Source organism: Monodelphis domestica, chromosome 7, assembly GCF_027887165.1.
Source record: "Monodelphis domestica isolate mMonDom1 chromosome 7, mMonDom1.pri, whole genome shotgun sequence".
Classification (NCBI taxonomy): Eukaryota; Metazoa; Chordata; class Mammalia; order Didelphimorphia; family Didelphidae; genus Monodelphis; species Monodelphis domestica.
Window position 1 is genome coordinate 91,139,032 of NC_077233.1, and position 17,147 is coordinate 91,156,178.

Here is a 17,147-nt window from a genome sequence, read left to right on the forward strand (position 1 = left end):
AAAACAGAAAACAAGTCAGTGCCCCCAAGGAACTCCCAGTCTAACAGAGAGGGTGATATGCACACAGCTCTGTACAAACAAGACCTTCACAGAATAGTAACAGGTAGTCTCAGAGGGAAGACTTTTTGCTGATACTTGAACAAAGTCAAGGAATCTAGGAAGCAGACATGAGGGGGAAAGAGTTCTAGATGTGAAAGACCTCTTGTAAAGTATATAGATAATAGATGTTTTGTTTGAGGAAGAACAGAGAGGCTGCCAGTGTCCCTGGAGTGCAGAGTATGTGGGAGCAGTGAGGAAGAGGACTGGAAAGGCAGGTAGGGCTCTAGAAGGTAATAGGGAGCCACTGGAGTTGATTTAATAGAATAACATGTGCAGACTTGTACTTAAGGAAGATGAATTTAATCAGGAGAATATATAGAATTCTGTGGGCCATATGCATAAAGATGGTAGTGAAACCCACGGCAGCTGACAAGGCTATCAAGAAATAGTGTAGAAAAAGAATAGATGGGGACCTAGACCAGAACCCTGGGGGGAACAACCCCCACTTGGGCCAGCAGGAAGACTGAGAGAGCAGCTATTGGCCAGGTAGGAGAACCTGGAGAAGAATATGTGGGTATCTAGGAAAAGTGGATGGTCCACAGTGTCACATGCAACAGATACATCAAGAGTAATGACTAAGAAAAGACTATCAGACTTTCATTTTAGCAGTGAAATCAGAAGTCCAATAAATTGCAGAGGATTGAAGAGGGAGGCGTGAAGACAGTCTAGATACTTTTTTTCAAGAAAATTGCTTGAGAAGGTGAAGGGAGATAAAGGATGAGAGCTTGAGAAGGATGGTAGTATCTAGTAAAAGTTTTAAAGGGATTTTAAAAATAACTAGCATTTATACAACTTTGCAAAGGCTTTATTATATGTTATGTATTTTCACAAAAATGCTGAATAGGTGCTATTATTATCCTCATTTTACAGTTGGAGAAACTGTGACTGAGAAATGTTAGGTTTTGTCCAGAATTAGTAAATGTTTGAGTTAGGATTTGAACTCAGGGCTTCGTGATTCCAAGCCTATCACTCTTATGTACTAAATCACCTAGCTGCCTTTCAGTAGTTGCCCTTCTAGTCCAGCTCTTTCATTTTGCAAGGAATGAAAAAGACCCAGGAAAAATAAAGTTGTAACAGTAATCCACATAGCTAGCTTTGAAAACCAACCATCCTTGATAATACCCTACTGCCTCCCTTTTGTGAAAACTCTAGATCCTGCTTTTGGGGGTTAATGTGACAATTACTCACTGATGGGGAATCCCATGGTTTAGATCTCACCATAGAGTAAAGGGAAAGGCTCTGTACCTTTTGGCTATAATGATGCAGGTCTCTTGACCCAAGGATCCTTTTGTGCTGTCTTTTAAGAGAGTACTCAGAGAAGGGCATATCCCAGCAATTTGGAAACAAAAACTCTGCCTTGGCTTTTGGTCTGTGTACCAGTTGAGGAATTTATCTCCAGGGGGCTTGCAAGAGCTAACCTGCAAAACAAGATGAAGGAGAAGAGAAGTTAAAGCAGCTTATAAATGAGTAATATTTTAATGATTCATGTAAGAACTTGTAGATGACAAACTCCAACAAAACTAGACAAATGTAAATTCTAAAATTATCTTTCTGAGACCTTTTAATGTAAAGGCTACTCTAGCTATGTGTAAGGAACTCGGGAAAGGGAAGGATTCTTTTGGACCATGATTACAAACCTTTTGGGAGTTGAGCATTATTTATGCTTTTCTAATAATTGTCCTTTTCTCCAGGATGATATATGTTGTGTGGTATATATTTAACTTATTAAAGAAACTTAAATTTCTTTTTAAGAGTTTCATAACGCTTTAGATAATTGATAATACTCCAATTATGTACTGTTGGCACACCACAATTGAGAATAATTGCTTTTTGCCCACATGATTATAATAGCATTCCAACTGTCCTTCCTCTTCCAGTATTTCCCTTCTCTAATCCATCCTTTATATAGCTCCTCAAATAATGATTTTAATGTATCTATCTGATCATTCTTAGAATTACGGAATCTCAGATTTGGACAAAAAGAGCTCAGTGGACTCTTGAAGGCAGCCATTTCATTTTTGGATGGCTCTGACAGGAAGATTCCCTTACAGTGCCTAAAGTGCTTCTTTCTTTGCACCTCCATCTGTGGCTCCTTGGGACCAAGCATAACTCCTTTTTTTTTTAATCCCCCTGTTGGCATCCCTTCACAACTTCTTCACAGATCACAGTGATCTTTGCATTTAATCAGTTTAGACTTGGATTTTTTTTTTGGTCCAGTTCTTCAGTCCCCACCACTCATCCCACAGCCAGCCTTCTCTGCCCTTGCTGGTGTACTACTGGAAGAAGTCATCTACTATTAACTCAGTACACTACAAATGTGGTGGGCCTTTTTCTCTTCTTTGATCAACTTTCTGTCCCAACGCTGAACAGCAGCAGTTCAGCAGTTCTAAACCATTTCTTTTTCAGATAATTTAATTAAAAACCAAAGCAATTATTAGATGCCTATATGACAGTCGACCTGCGCTGTTACATAAAAGTTTTCCTTAGTGGGTTTGGGCTCGAGAAGGAGCAAGTAGTCTGAGAAAATGGGTGATAAATAGACACAGACAAGTTAATTTTAGCAGGGGGCAGCATATAACTTGAGAAGGAGGTAGGAGCCTGAGGAAGATGGGTGATAAATAAAGACTTAAAGACAAGTTAATTGATATGGGGAGTGGCACTGGCCCCTGATGACATTTTCCTTAGAAAAATAATTAAAGGAAAATGTGATAAATAATAGAACAATAGAATAGGAAGTAAAAATTCCGAGATAGAAAGCATGTGGCCAAGAGTGGCTCTAGTAAAGATAAAGAGAGAGAGATCAGGGAGAGTTCCAAGGTTGCAAGAAACAAGAGGAAGAACCTCAACTCACCCCAGGCTTTTTTTTTTTTTTTTTTAATAAAAACCCTTACCTTCTGTCTTGGAGTCAATACTGTGTATTGGCTCCAAGGCAGAAGAGTGGTAAGGGCTAGGCAATGGGGGTCAAGTGACTTGCCCAGGGTCACACAGCTGGGAAGTGGCTGAGGCCAGGTTTAAACCTAGGACCTCCCGTCTCTAGGCCTGGCTCTCAATCCACTGAGCTACCCAGCTGCCCCCTCACCCCAGGCTTTATTGTGGATTGCAAGGATCAATAAATCATAACAAAGCATAGTTGATTCACATTGGTTGCATAGACAATGACAAGATCAGAGTAGGTGGGGATTCACCTGGCATGCACTTTTCAGAGGAATGAGGTTTGACAAGGTGAGGGCTAAGCCTTTGTGGCTTAGGCTCAGGAATTCTCTTGCCCTTACATTGATCATTAACTGCTCTGATCAAGTATTTAATACATCAACCATACTTCCATGCCTGGTATGTTGCACCTACTCTGGGCTAGGCAAGAGGACCAAAGACAAAAAATGAAAAGTTCCTGTTGTTAAGGAGACTACATTCTGTTAAGAAGCCACCTATTTTTGAAGACCTTCTTAGTAGAGGACTTTTCCTCATAATTCATAATAAATCAAGTCTATTGATAAAAAAAAAAAATCCCCACTCCCCGTCTTCCTATGTCTACCTTTCATATCATTTTAGCATCATCCCACTTCCTTTCCTCATTTGCTTCAACCCAAAAGTATATAGGAATTCTTGTCTTTTTCTATTATTATTCCCTCTGAGTGTACCTTTGATTTCCTCCCTTTCTATCTCTTCCCCTTTGATCATACACTCCTCATTCTCCACCTAATTTTCAACTTCTTAGGACTTTTTCTTAATATATAGGTAGTCAGATTATTTTTTAAAAATTTGATTTTCTTCATTTTTTATCTAATTAGTTAATTTAAAGTATTTTTCCATGGTTACATCATTTATGTTCTTTCCTATGCCCTCATTGAGTTAGGCAAGCAACTTGATATAGGTTTTATGTGTGTAGTCATGCAAATTATTTTTCCATATTGTGTGGTAAAATAAAATACCAAAAAAAAAGGAACTTCCCACAAGAAAAATAAACTATAAAAAGGAGATGTCAATCCGCATTCTGACTCCATCAGTTTTCTCAGGAAACTGTATAGCATTTTTTAAAAAAATTGTAAATGTTGGAATTGTCTTGAATGTTTGTTTTGCTGAGAATAGTGAAGTCATTCACAGTTGATCATAGTACAGTATTGCTATTACTGTGTATAATGTTCTCACTTTCCTTTACATCAGTTCCTGCAAGTCTTTCCAGGTTTTTCTGAAACATAGGTTGTTGGTTTTTTTTTATTTTTATTGTCATGCAAAACACACTTCCATATTGACCATTATTGTAAGAGCACACTTATACATAAACACTGTTAAAGATAAATCTAACAGTTCTTTCTCTTGAGGTGGATAGCATTTCCTGTCCTAAGTCTTCCAGGATCTTCCCAGATCATTGTATTGCTGAGAATAGCCCAGTTTTCACAGATTATACATTGTACAATCTCCTAGTTCTGCTTATTTTGCTCTGTATGAGTTCCTGCAGATCTTTTCCAGAAATCATCTTGCTTATCATTTCTTATAGCCCAATAGTATTCTATTACCAATATGTATCACAATTTGTTCAGCCATTCCCCAATTGGACACCTCCTCAGTTTATAATTCTTTGCCATTACAAAAAGAGCAGCTATAAATATTTTTTTACAAGTAAGTTCTTTTCCCTTTTTAATTATCTCTTTGGGATACAGACCAAGTAGAAACATAGGTTTTTCTTATAGCACAATTCCATCATGATCATAGACCACAATTTGTTCAATCATTCCCCAAGTGATGGGCACACCCTCAATTTCCAGGTCTTTGCCATCACAAAAAGAGCCACTATTATTATATCTGTACTAACAAGTTATTTTCCTGTTGAGCTCTTTGGGATACAGACTTAGTAGTGGTATTTCAGCAAACATTTAATAAGCCTTACATTCTGCTAGGCTCTGGGGCTACCAAGACAAAAGAAGCTTACCTTTTGGGGGTGGGGAAAGGAATATGTTCAGAGATTAGTAAATGTTATATAGAATACAAAGTAATATGGAGGGAGAAGGCTCTGAGTGCTGAAGGCATTGGGGGAAAAGTTCTTGGTCAGAGTGGCATCTGCACAGAACTTTGAAGGAAGCTCTGTAGGTTTGCAAAAGCACAGAGATGGGAGATGAGCTGTTTGATGGAGCTCATAGGCAACAAGAGAGCTAGTGTGGTGGGAATGTGTAGTTCTTGGGAGGGGTGAATGTGAGTGTAATATGTTTGTAGATGTTTAAAAAAAAACTTTATTTGAGAAAGAGACTGATAACAGAAGGTACACATACAAACAATATGTTTACAACACAAAACATGATCTCACCCACGTGGGTATAAATTATAATAAATACAGTTGATTTTAAATGTAAGAGACCGTTCTCAGTTAGATCTAAAAGGATTCAAGCCCAGCTTTCCTTTTCACTAGTTCCAGGTAGTTTCTCGGTGAAATTGACTGAATCTCCATTCAAACATAGCTAAAGTCTGCTAACAAGCTAATGCTGCTCTCCAGAGGATGCTCTAAAAACCTAGGTTGGCTGTTGTGGCTGGTGCTACTCTTTGTCCATGTACACACACCTCAGAAATCAACTTACGGATCTCTGACAGCACGGTCCTCTGTAAAGAAGATGTATATTAGAAGGCCCACAATCCTCTTCCCCACCCAACTCCTCTCTGAAACAGGAGAAAGGCTTTCCAGGAAATGACTGCTCATGAAATAGAAAAATAAAGACTTTTTTTTAAAATATATATATCTGGCATATTTGGGAGCACCATAGCTCTTTTATAGATTATAGAGTTATAGTTTGTCATAGGAGTATAGGAGTTATAGATTGTCAACAAGCATTTCTTATGCAGTTCCCATGTGCCAGGAACTGTACTAAAGGATTTGGCCTGGGAAGGCCTTTGTCCACATTGGGATATTAAGAGTTTGAAAGAAGACAGGAGGTGAAGAGGGAGTCCTGCCGACATAAAAGACAGTGCCAGTGAAAAGGCAGAGAGAAAGGAGGAGATTGAGGAATAACACTTGGGTTAACATTCTAGTTTATGTGGGGAATATATTAGTGGTAGAAATGTATCAAGTTGTAAGAGACTTTAATTGCTGAACAGAAGCCCTTTATATTTACTCCTGGGAAGTAGTAGGGAATAACTGGAATTTATTGAGGGATGATTAGATAGAATGTGGTCAAACTTATTCTTTAGAAAAATAGATGGTGCTTTAAGTGCCAAACAGGAGTTTGTATTTAATCCTAGGGGCAAGAAGGAGCCACAGCCATGACTGACTCTTCATAACTTTGTAGTTTTATTGGCAAAGATACTGGAGTGGTTGGCCATTTCCTTCTTTAGCTCACTTTACAGATGAGGAAACCAAGGCCCCATAGTTGAGTGACTTGCCACTGTATCACCTAGCTGCCCCTTCTTGACCAGAGGCATTGACAGAGTTAGGCTCATGCTTCTTGAAAAAAATCTCTTGTTTTTGTTCATTTTCTTTACAGAGAAAATCTTAAAATAATCCACATGTCAGGAAGATTCTGGGGGTTTCTTGAAACTACATTTGGAAGCTCCTGACGTAGGGGCTAACTCCTCCATTGTTGTAGTCTATTCATTTCATAAACTGAGATAAGTCTAGGGCACAGTTTTTCTCTGATTCATCTGCTTTTCCAAAAATCTTTATAGAGCACATCAGTTTATTCAGAAGCTCTGGAAAAGTGGTTCAATGGAGGGCACTTGTGCTGGAGCATTTTCTTACCTTGGCTTCAGTTTTGGCTGGATCCCAACATGATTCCCTCTTAAAGAATATAAACAGTAAAGACTTCCTTGTATCTGGAACCTTCAGGGAAATTGGAGGGTTTTATATAGCTTCCTAAAAGGAATTATACACTTCCATTACTTTTTTTTAACAGAGGAGATGGGATGTGATCTTATTGTACTGGGCTGTAATGAATGTTGCCCCAGGTGTAATATTAGACTATACAGCCCACAGTGCTTTGGAATCTTTGGTATTGATTTTTCAGCAGGGCAGCAGACAAAAAAACTATTAGCTCTCACTTTTTGCCCAATATCTGTGTTTTTGCCAATATTTTCTCTGCTCTTTTCATTTGCTGCCTCCCTAATCAGCTCTCTCTTTGTGAATCAGATAACTAACCATGATAGTTTATTATGTGGTCTTGAAAGTTAGTTCTGTGTCCTGGACCTCAGGTTCCCTCCTTAAATATAAAAAAATGAGGTGGTTAGACTAGATTTCTGGACACCCTTTCCATCTTAATATTCTGTGGTCCTAGGTATAAAATAAGGAAAGATGCAACAACTTTATCAAATGTGACAACTCTTTTAGTTAAGGACCTTTTTTTGGTTTACTTTTGAGTTCTCTGTTGTATTCTGGATAGGTGAGGGTAAAAATAAATAACATTTCTGGACAGGTAAAGTATTACCATAAGTTGGTTTCTATGTTTTGGTTCCTACAGATATTTGTAGGGAAGAAATGAAGAAAAGATTCCATATTTGTTATACTAAAAATAGAAAATATTGCTGACTTAAATAAAAAAATAAATTACATTCAACTTTAGATTTAACCAAGTATTCCTAGATTTTACTGGAAGCTAATCTTTGGGGCTCATTTTTTCTCTATTTTGATTTTGCCTGAAAATATTAAATGTTATCCCATTTTAGTAGTTAGATGCTCAAAAAATTATTGAATTGACTCTAATTTCATCTTCATTTTCACATCTAATTTCAAAAAGTCAGTTTGTAGTAAATTACATTTCTTCTTCCCTCCTTCATTGATATACACTGTTCAACATTTTAAGGCATGTTATTAAGTAGAATAAGTCTCATCAAAACAATTTTGAAAAAGTTATCTGAAAGTGATTCAACTGCTAGATTGATATTCTAATCAGTGAGAAAACTGAAGAGCCCCCCCCCCCACACACACACATGCCCCAACATTTATAGAAGCAGTTTTTGTAGTAGGAAAAAGAACAAGAAACAGAGTAGATATCTGTCAAGTGGGGAAATCCATTATGATGCCTAACTGTAGTGAATGAACTATTACTGTGCTGTAAGGAACATGATACATATGGAGAGGCATGGAAGATTTGTATGAATAGATGCAAAGTGAAATAACCAGAACCAAGAAGAGAATATATACAGTGATTGTAGCAGTATAAATGGAAAGAACAACAGTAACAAGACTGTGCATGCTTAATTTTGATGATCCAGAGGACTCATTGTTGAACAAAAACTGCTGGAAACCTGGAAACAGTCAGGCAGGAGAAAAGCCTCAGTTGGATACACGAGTTAGTTATAAAGGATCATGTTATAAACAGCAAGAAAGTAAATATTTTGTGTAGTTGTAGATTGGGAGTTCATAACCAATTTTGAAACAGAGGACAGAAAATAAAATGGACATTTTAGTTAACATAAAATTAAAGAATTTTTGCAGAAACAAAAATAGTATAGTTAAAGATAGAAGGAAAATAATTAACTGGGGAAAATATCTTTGTAGCAAGTCTTTCTGATAAAGGTCTCATATCCTTATAAGGAACTGATACAAATTTATTAAAATAAGTCATCTCCCAATAGATAAATGGTCAGAGAATATGGGCAACTTTTCATAAAAAATGTGAAAAAATGCTCTAGAGATCCAGAGAATCCCAGTTTTTACTTTATACCCAATCATGTTGAGAATGGTAACCCAAAAAAAAGTGGTCATTGGGGGGGTTGTTGTGAGAAAACAGGTACTCTCTCTAAAGCAGCCTTGGAGAAATTTTTGAGATTACATGCCCAAATTGCAACTTCAAGCTGCCTGTGAGCTCCCTGCATTACTCCAGAGAGTAGAGGAGGAAATGTTCGTATTGGTTGGCTGAACAGTCATGCAAAACAGGCATGCAGAAGTGTCCTCAGGTGCTGTGGAGAGAGGGAATGGAGCAGCGTCCCAATCCCCCCACCCCCACCCCCCATGCTTCAGCATTGGATGCTCTAATCCATTGTTTTTTTTGTTGTTGTTTTTTTCTTTAAAACCTTTACCTTCTGCCTTAGAACCAATATTGTGTATTGATTCTAAGGCAGAAGAATGGTAAGTGGTAAGGGCTAGGCAATGGAGATTTAAGTGACTTGTCCAGGGTCACGGAGCTAGGGAGTGTCAGGCCAGATTTGAACCCAGGACCTCTTGGCTCTAGGCTTGGCTTTCAGTCCACTGAGCCACCCAGCTATTCCCTCTAATGCATTGTTGATGGGACTGTGAATTGTCTAGCTCTTCTGTAAAGCACTTTAGAACTCTGCCCCAAATATCACTTAACCTGTGTAATATCACATTGACCCAAAGATACCATTACTAGCCTCACTTCAAAAGATCATAGAGAGTAAAAGGACCCATATGTACAAAAATAATTATAGCAGTATTCTTTGTTATAGCAAAGAACTGGAAGTTAAAGAGATGCCCAAAGACAACTTTGAAAGGCTTAAGATCTCAGTTTGATGCAATGACCAGCCGAAATTCAGAAGACTAATGAGGAAGTATGCTACATAACTTCTAACAGAGAGGTGATGGACTCAAGCTGCAGAATCAGACTTTTGGACAAAGCTAATATTTTCCTTGACTGACTATGCATGTTTTGTAGAACTGTATTTTTTTCCCTTTTTTCTCAGTTTGGGTGAGTAAAAGGAGAGAGGTTCTCCTCCCCTCCCCCCAAAGAAAGGTCATTGAAATGTACATCTAAAATGTACAGAAGAGAACAGAAAGAAAGCCAGAAGGGAATCATAGACAAGTAGAATAGCTTTGAAAGTTAAATGGTGAATTAATTATATATCTATATGTAATGTGACATGATTTGATATGTTTCTTAGCTTTGTTGAACTTTCTCCCTCTTTTTTCTTTATTTTCTGGGAAGGAATAGGGAAACAGTGAGAGTTGTAGGTGATATAAAAACACCTGTGAATAAAAACTTATTTAAAAAACAATAAAACTTTTTCTTGAAGTAGCTACTCTTGGCAAAGGGTTTATTTTTAGCCCTGAGGTATATAACATTTCAAAGGGAAAATTTGTTAAGTGATTAAAGGTTCTTTCAGTTGTGAAGCAGATGACTTATTTTAGGGTGTTCTAATCCCTGCTCTTCTGCTGCCTTACTGGAGTCTTGGTTAACAAATTCTTTGTTCTTTTACTGAACTGTGTCCTTTTGGCCAGTTTGGGAGGATGATCCTTATCTATGAATATGCTGGTCAGTAGTCTGTTATTTAGTGGGAGCACTGATATGAGTCTTTTTCACTAGTGTTGAAAACTTTATTTTTAATATTTGTTTTTGCTGGCTTTTTAAAATGCTGCTTGAACTGCCTTTCTAAGTATGTTCAGCAACAAAGGAAAAAGAAATCTTAGCTGCTCTGCATTTGTGCCAATGCTCAGGTAATTCTTCTGCTGGAGTTTCCTCTGTTTATGAAAAAACTACAAATACAGATTGACCCTCAGGCTTCTTGTCCAACTCATTTTAAAACTGATTTGAGTAGAAAGGGGATCTCTTCATATAGCATGATATGCACAGGAAGTCATGTTGTACATGATCTGTTTCTCTAAGTGTATTGCTTTTTTGTGTGGCTTATTAGTTTTGTGTCTGCTTCTCATACACTAGTACTCTTTTTTTTCCCTTTCTTCCCTTCCATTTTTTAAAAAATAATGGACAACAGATAAATAGAGCACTAATGACTTTTTGTAGCCAGTTATAAAAGGTCACGGATTCTTCTTTAATGAGGAATATAGTTAGGTTTGTTAAGTATAAAAATATTGTGCTGTGTTGCATAATTAAATTTTTATTGAGGGAATTTGAATGAATCTTTTCTCCCTTTATCTTTTTGTCCCTAATTCAATAATTTGAACTAGCTTAATACAAAAAGAACTAGTTCAGGGTTGTAAACTTTCATCAGTTAATCTCTGAGATTCTAGCTCCTAATTGCCAGAGTTGCTTTTAAGTTAGAAGGCAGGTAGGTAGTACAGTGGAGCTGGTACTTGGTTTGGAACCAGGAAACCCCTGCTATCTCAGACCTTACTAGTTGTGAGACCATGGGCAAGTCGCTTAACCTCTCTCAGACTTGGCTTCCTCACATGTAAATTGGAAATAATAATAGTACCATTTGCCTTATTTAGGTAAGTTGTTGTGAGGATCAAATATACTTAAATACTTTTTAAAGTGATGTATAAATGCCTAGCTTTAAAAAAAATTAAAACCTAGCTATTCTGATGTTCTAAACTTTCATAGAATCTTAGAAAACCAGCCTTTCCAAAGGTCCTAACATCTGTTCAAGCTGTCATCCAGTTCCACCCTCTGCTGAATTTTGAAGGAAAAAAATGACCTTTGGTAATTCCTTTCATAGAATTTTAGCTTTGAGTGTGATCCTTATAAGAGGTCATTTAATTCAATCTTAAATACCTTGCAGGAAATTGTTGACTTTCTCACAATTCTATAGCTTCTGCTTTGAATCCTTTTAGTAATGAGGTACTTAACTAATACATAATTTATGGAAAGCTCTGGTTTTACTTAATTTTCATTTTGTAATGTAATTTTATTTTGTAGTAATTTGTAATTTATTTTGTAGTGTAACTTGTACTTTTTGTGTGTTAGTCCTTGTTTTACTCTCTAGGTCTATGTAGAATAAGTCTGTTCCATCTTTTAGATCATAAGTAAACACCTCCAGTTTCTAAACTGCTTCTTGTAGGTTTTGACTTCTCTCTAGCCTTCTTGGTATAAGTTTCAGCTTTTAGCTTTCATGACATATTTGGAGATTTGTACTGCATTCATTAATTTGACCTAGTTTATTTGTTCCTCTTTCTACCTTTTTGGGTACATATGGCCTTTTTTTAGATCAAAGTTTACCAGACAACTATTTGAAGAGATGGTACTCACTGTATAGAAGGTTGTCTGTTTTTTGCCATATTGGACTAATGTGTGATTATACTTGTTTCTTGTGAGCCATTTTTTCCTTTTAAATTCTATAGCCTTGGGATTATGTTTACTTTTTTGAACTACAGTAGGACTCCTGAATCCTTGAGAGGACATGTTCCAAGATGGCTGTGGATGGCTGAAACCTTGGACCTAAGTAAACACATGCTAACCCCATATGTAACATGATTTTCTTTTACATGCATACATATAATAAAGTTTAATTGATAAATTAAACACATAGTAATAGGTTACCAATATTAAACACAGTCATAATGAAGAACATTGTACATTATTATACAGTACAGTAGCAGTCCCTTCTTTATCCTAGAACGGTACATTCCAAGACACCCCTCCAGGGGATGTTTGAAACCTCAGACAACATCTTACACCTTTAATGTTTAACACCTATGTTAACTTTACGGTTCAGTGCTGGATTCTCTCCACTCCAGCCTCTCAACTCAGTGCTCCAAGGCCCCTCCCCTCCAAAAAACCCTCCCAAGTGAAAGCAGAACTGAATTATGGAGAGACCACAGGTGAACCTCCATGGCAGAGAGAAGACCTTTGCCCCACTTTACCCACCTGGTCTGGTCTCCACTTGTCCTTGAACCATATGCCAGCCCAGTGGCAGCCTCCTCCCCCCCTTTCCCCCTTCTCCTGGAAGGCTGTGGGTAATTGAAACCATGGATGAGGGCTGGGGTGGGAACTCTGGTATGTTTTCAGTTTTCAGGACTGCATTTCTGATTTTGCCTATCATACACACCTTTTTATCTGTCATGAACTCTTTTAAGTTTTATTCTAATATGATTTATTCACAACCTCCCCCAACTCCTTTGTTGGTTAACATTAAAGCCAGAGTGTCAGTTTCCCCTTTTAGTTCTTTAACCTTCCGAGACATGAAATTAGCAAGTGAAACTGTGAAGGGACAGGGGGAGTCTAACTGCTTTCAGGTTAGAATTGTTCAGGGAAATTGACTAAATGGTTCTTAAAAATTCTTTGACTTAGTAATCCCAAGGAAGTTCAAAGACAGAAGCAAAAAGTCCTCTCATTCTATACCAAAATAGCATTATTTGTGGTAGCAAAGAACTGGAAACAAAATTAGTGCCCATTGATGGAGAATGACTCAACCTGGTGGCATATGAATATAATGGAATATAATTATTATTTGTTCTTTTTCTTTAAACATTTTATTTGGTCATTTTCATACATTATTCATTGGAAACATAGATCATTTTCTTTTCCTCCCACCACCCCTCCCCTAGCCGACGCGTGATTCCACTGGGTATCACATGTGTCCTTGTTCCGAACCCATTTCCTTGTTGTTGGTATTTGCATTAGGGTGCTCATTTAGCGTCTCTCCTCGATCATGTCCCCTCAACCCCTGTAGTCAAACAGTTGCTTTTCCTGGGTATTTTTACTCCCAATGGAATACAATTATGTAGAAAGAAAAAGAATTCACAGAAACATGGGAAGATTGTATGAACTAATTCATAATGAAATAAACAAGACCAAAAGAACAATACACAGAGTGACTAAAACATTGTAAATGAGAGATCACTATAAAGAATTGGAACTGAGTCTGAAAAATAAAGTTCTAAGAAGCCAATGATGTAACAGCACCTTCTTTGGTAAGAAAATATACTTCCTTGCAGCGAGGTTGGACCTTGTATGGAACATTGTATATGCTGTCTGATTCAGTTGGGGTGTGTGTGTGTGTGTGTGTGTGTGTGTGTGTGTGTGTGTGTGTGTGTGTGTGTGTGTATGTGTGTGTGTGTGTGTGTGTGTATTGCTTGTTTCCCCCTTTTTTATAGAATATGATTCACTGTGGGGGGAGGGCTATATTAAGAAATGAAAGTGATGTAAAAACACAATATTAGTGAAATTTAAAAAGATAAAAGCAGTGAAGATTCTAGAGAACAACTAATGAAATGTACTTCCTCATGGCTTAGTCTGGGGACTAATAATAATAATAGCCAGTGTTCAAAAAAGCACCTACGGTGTGCCAGGCACTATGCTAAATGCTTTACAAATATCTCATTTGATCCTCACAACAACCTTTCAAGGAAGGTGCTTTCAGGGTTGTTTTTCATATTTTACTGTTGAGAAAACTTAAGGCTGAGGGAGGTTGAATGATTTGCCCACACTCATAGCTAGTAAGTATCTGAGGCAGGATTTCAATTTAAGTCCTTCTGACTTCAAGTGCTCTATTGACTTTGCCACCAGCTTCCTGAGAATTGTGTAAATTGTCAATAACTGTTGAACAGGATATTTATATAGGTTTGGGCTTGGGTTTTTTTTGGGGGGGGGGGGGTTGGCCACAAGGGAAGGTTCATGTGATTAGGGAAGTTAAAATGATTCTACAGTTAGAAGATATCCAGAAAAATGTTTTTTTTTTCTTTAGCAACAGAAAAAGGCAAGAGTACTCAGTGCCTTGACGTAGAAGGTGAATTCAGTATATTATAGTTCTCTGATACCTCATTTAGTTGTTGAAGGGACCTTGGGTTCTTCAGGACTGTTACACATGAGCATGAGCTCTGGCTGTTTATATCATGCTGAGAATACTGCAAAGCTTTTCCTGGCAATAGACAGCATTTGTTTTCCAAGGACCTGTGTGCTTAAGTGCAAGAAGGCACATTACCTTTTAAAACTTGGATACTTGGAAATTATTTTTTTAGCATGAAACAAAAGTACAAAGTAGCTTCCAGTCCTATACAGCTCTCTTTTGCTTTTGAAGTGTTGGGGGGCAGAGGGTATGAAGAATCACACTTTTCCAACTGTCTTTAAATTTAATTTGACTATTGATATTCTTTCTAATAACCAGAAAGTGGGCATAAAACTGGAGGAACTAAATTACATCCTGACATTTGCCAAATGCTAAATCAAAAGAAAGAAGGAAGTTGTAGATAAATGGAAGGATGACTCACAAGTGTTCCTAAAAGAGATGAAGAAAAATATTGATGGAGAGGATTTTATCATATACCCAGAGACTTAAACATATTTCCTGGTATATTTGATCAAGTATTGCAGTTCTGATAAGTTTTTGCAAAAAGACTATCATGAAAATAATTGCTTCTTCTATACCAACATTGGTTGTTGAGGATAAAGAACTAAAGAATTCTACAAAGAGCTTAAATTAAACCCTTCACATTAAGTCACCACACACTCTGGTATTTGATATCTTCAAATTAAAAGCTAAGAAAGGGTGAGAAGGGGGGTGAAATAATGAGGCCATAGGCTTGTATTTGACCCTGATGCTTTGTGCCTTTTATTTATGAACACTTCCTTCAACAATTGGTAGGGATTGAATATGGTGAACACCAACTCACGTTGCAGAAAAAAAATAGATTGTAATTCAATAGAGAGGAAAAGATTCATTAATGATGGAGTTATCCCAGAATCAGTTGTGTGTGTTATATACATAGTTCAACCATTGATTTATCAAAGCTAAGATTAGAATTTGTAAAGCACAAAAAGAAAGAAATAATGGGGGAAATAGTGTATAATTGAAACAATTCAGTCCTGAACCATTTAAACAATGATTTGACAAATGGAAAATGGTTAACAGAAATGACATTAACACTGACCATAATAATTTTTAAAGAAATCTAAACAATGAGACCAGAATATGCCATAGTCAATCAGCAAGCATTTATTGCTCCTGCTGTGTGCAGGGCCTGTTTTACAAACAGCTTGCTTACTTGCCATATAGGAAAAAATGTCTCCCAAAGGTAACATTAGGTTAGAATATAAAACTTTTTTTAGACTCTTGAAAGGAATTATGGACACTATTGTCTCTTAGAGAGGTGTGGTAAATAGATATCACTGACCAGAGGGATTTTTCTACTCTGTGGGCTTTTTACCTAAATATTAAGTCTTAGATGTGCTTATTAGGAAGAAATGGTACTAAAGAAACCATAGAAAGGAAAGGGAGCCAGATGTTAGACCAAGTATATATATGATATATGGAGAAGAAGGTTTATACTGGAACTGACAGCAATTGTGAAGGCATTTTGGGACCGACATACAAAGCAGCTGAGAGACCACCAGTAACTTAATCATCAAATCATCTGTAAGTCTGACTTCTCATTAGTACAGACTCTTTAATCTAATTTAATTGAAACATAAATCAAGGGCAATCCTCAAAAAAGGATTTGTAGGAGCAGTTTAGGTTTTCAACAAACAATAGTTGGGGTAGCTAGGTGGCACATTGAATAGAGCACTGGGCCTGGAGCTGGGAGGACCTGGGTTCATATCTGGCCGCAGACATTTCCTAGTCTGTGACCCTGGGCAAGTCACTGAACCCCAGTTGCCAAACCTTTGTTGCCCTTCTGCCTTAGAATTGATACTAATCTTCCAGAAGGTAAGGGTTAAAAAAAGAAAGAGCATTATTTGACAATGGGCCACATCTTTTTCATTTCATAATGGACTGGACAATGTAAAGCTTGTATGGTCGTACTGTACTTATTTCTTGATTTTGAAAATACATTTAATTTTTTAGAGTAAATAGGCTACCATATAGTTCTTAGAAGTCAAAAATAAAGCAACAGAAATAATTATATTTAGTGACCCTTTGGTCAAAAGTATTAGCTCTAATAATAAAACATAGAACGAGGTCTATTTAGTGTCAAAAATGTTTGCCATTAGGATGGAAGAGATCTCAGAGTCCAAGTTGAAGAGGAAAACCCAGGAAATATAGGGGTCTTCCAAATGCTTATAGGGGTCTTCCAAATGCTCCTGTATGTGTATGATATTGTGCCAATGTCATCAAATTCTAGGACATCCTTTTGGAAGAGACTTGTAATCTCTCAAGAATTTGGCCTGACTATTCTCACAGGAAAGAGCAAATGATGTCCATTATTGACATTACAACATGTATTCCAGTGGGCAACTGTTGAGCTTTTACTGTATAGAGTAACAAATTAGACCTAAAATTATCAAGGAAAAGAAGAACAAATTGGATCCTTTGGGAAATTGAAAAGTTCTTTTCATAATCCCAAACTTACCATGAAAACAAAGACTTACTTTAAAATATCAGTATCTACTAATCTTGTTATATAGCAACATATGATGAAATAGAACAACCTCCAAAAAATTAAAAAGGATAACAGATGTCAGTCCTGCCTGATGGGGATCCAACTGAGAGACTAATGA

General features: G+C 37.1%; 1 protein-coding gene across 5 annotated transcripts in view; it reads left to right on the forward strand.

The window, feature by feature from the left end:
- IP6K1 (inositol hexakisphosphate kinase 1) overlaps window positions 1-17,147 on the forward strand; it is a 79,815-nt gene that overhangs the window by 49,852 nt on the left and 12,816 nt on the right. The window contains exon 2 of one of the 5 annotated variants that reach the window (XM_056805056.1): window positions 9,484-9,722. The exons of the other annotated variants lie outside the window; for them this stretch is intronic. The gene's annotated coding sequence lies outside the window, so the exon portion shown is untranslated. The remainder of the gene's footprint in view (window positions 1-9,483; window positions 9,723-17,147) is intronic. 5 annotated transcript variants of the gene reach the window in all.